Raw genomic sequence first — 2,827 nt, forward strand, 5'->3', positions numbered from 1 at the left:
GAACACTTGCGGGAAAAATGCAGAAGGCGGTTGTCCTTGGGTCACTCCGTGTTCTTAGGGTGCACGAGGCTTTTGCTGGATCGTCGTATTGTTTCCTTTACACACTGTAACCACCTATCTCACGGTTGTGAGACGTGGTTATGGCTGAAATTTTACCGCGATTTCGCTGGAAGCGGGTGCATTAACTATTGTGCTTTTACCCTCTTGGAAACCAGCCTAAATCTCTAGGAGTATTTCTTTTAATTATAATTTGTAAATCAAGGTAATTTATTGAAGTATGATGTTCGAGCTCTAATATAAACTGTATGGAATTTTCAATACTGTTATGAGTATTTATGAAATCATCGATTTTTTTAATAGGAATAATAGCTAAAATATCATCCACAAACCTTTTATATAAAATAGGTTTAAAATTCAATTTTTTCAAAGATCTTCTTTCCACGTCTTCTAAAACCAAATTTGAAACTATAGCAGACAATTGTGAACCAATAGAACAAATATTCAATTGCTTATGATATTTTCAATTAAAAGAGAGAACCATATAATTGAAAACAGTTCTAGTAGCGACTTAACATTCATTTTTCGTTCTTTTAGTTAGATTCTTATTTTGTATTAGTTTTTCTTGAATGAAATCTAATTATAGATGGCACGTTATCAAATATCGAAACAATATCCAATCAAAATATAGAATGTTTTGAAGGAACTTTAATTTTATTTAAAGTTTCCTTTCAATCCCAGCTATTTTTAATAAATGATTCTATGTAACCTGTCACCGGTTTCAAATCATTAGAAATGTAGTTAGCTAAGTTATAAGTAGGAGATCCAATAATGGACACAATTAATCTCTATTTCAAGTTTGGTTTGCGCACTTTTCGAAGTGAGTAAGCTGTAGCTAAAGTACTATGATGTGTTTTTAATTTATATGCCGTTTGTTTATTTATTAATATTTTTTCTCCCATAGAATAGCTATATCATTAAATTTTTCTTCTAGTGTTAGAAAAAGGCTAGTTTTAATATTTTTATACAAATTATCAATGTTGAGCATAGTTTCCACAGTTTTATTAAAATTGTCTTTAGTAGCTGCTACCGTTATGTTGCCTTTGTCGTCATTTAAAAAAACTAAATCTTTTTATGGACCTTTTGCAAATGTTTAACAAGGTCAAAAGATTTTTCAAAGTTCTTGAAGTTATTATTTCGATTATGCTTTGAGATTAATTGAGTAACTGTTTTTCTGATATTAAGTTTCTGATCTTCATGCTCTACATGTTTTTAAACAATTTTCTATAATAGCAACCATGTTATGGATAGTTTACTTATTTATATTGAGAGGAATACCAAATTTGTTAAACAATGCAAAGGTTTCAGCTACCTCATCCGGGATTTCGACATTTGAGACATTTTTTAAGCATTTTTCAAATTTAAATTCTGTATTATGATTTTTCTGAGCTATAACAACTTGTTTAGCAGTAAGTTGAACTGTTTGGTACATTCCTGTCTCTTTTTATAATTTAGATTATTTAAAATTAATTCTTGTGAATCCTAAAAACTTATTATTCGATCCATCATTTATAAATCTTTATATTCCATGTTTTAAATAATTCGAAAAATACCCCGTTTATTAATCTCTTTTATTATGCATCCCTTTTGCCTCTACTTATTTCTTCAGCCTCTCCTAACCTCCGGAAATCTTTCATCTCTTTACACTCTTTTAACTACATCTTTTAACTTCCTTCTGGTTTCCTTTCCTAACGATTCACTGCCATCTATTCTGCCCTTATAGTACATTTATATTTTAATGCTACATATTTCCTCCTCTACACGGAGAAACTCTTGATCGTGAAATTTGGCATTATAGTATTATTATTATTTACGAAAGTTCGATGGCAATCTAGGATATAGCCAAGAAAATAGTGTTCTTGGCGCAGGCATAGAAAAAAATACATTTTCCATTTCATTTAAAAATATACTACAAACCTAATAATTGCCATTTATAGTTAGAAAAATTCATATTTTTGATAGCAGATTGAAGTTGAAAAAAGTGATATTCACAAATTAAGTGATAAAACCGTACTTGCAATAACTACCCTTTAAAATAACATAAGTTGCAAAACAGGTAAGAAAAATTACCATTTTCAGTGGGAAGGTGCAATGAAATAAAAAACAATTGAATGTAGTGTTTCACGAATCAGCACCAAATGACGTCATTATAAATATCTCCGTTCTACTGCCCCGGAGACCCGTGTTCAATTCCCGCCAGGGCTGATATCTTACAACAAGGTTTTTTTTCTTTCAGCTTAGAATAAAATATAAATACCTAATTTTATGTTTAGTGTATAGAATGTATAGTGCGTGAAGTCAATGCGAATTTGTTTTTATTTTGCTCTTTCGAACATGGAAGTTTTTCCTATTTTCTATGGGAAAAATGAGAAATGCGTAGAATGAACATAGAATGTTTTTACTATTGTGTTTTGTGAACTTCACAGTCTGTCTTAGGGATTGTAGTAAGTTTCTTTTGGTATATGTGCAATTATTTAATCATTTATTTTGTATTTCAGTAGACATAATAACTTCAGAATTTAATATTCACAATAGTCATTATTGCAATAGTGACTCTATATCCTGGCTTGCTATTGTTTTATTGTAAAAATAAATATTATACCATCAAATTTTATAACTGAAAGTTTCTCCGTGTAATTCCCTTTTCATCTTTACCTTTTTTTCGTCTTTTTGTTTAAGTAATTCTCTATATTCTTTCTTGGCTGCGATATTATCTTTCCTTTTCCTTTTGCTTTTTCTCAAGTAATAATCATTTTTTCTAAGCTTTCTT

The sequence above is a fragment of the Belonocnema kinseyi genome, chromosome 1, assembly GCF_010883055.1.
Source record: "Belonocnema kinseyi isolate 2016_QV_RU_SX_M_011 chromosome 1, B_treatae_v1, whole genome shotgun sequence".
Taxonomy (NCBI): Eukaryota; Metazoa; Arthropoda; class Insecta; order Hymenoptera; family Cynipidae; genus Belonocnema; species Belonocnema kinseyi.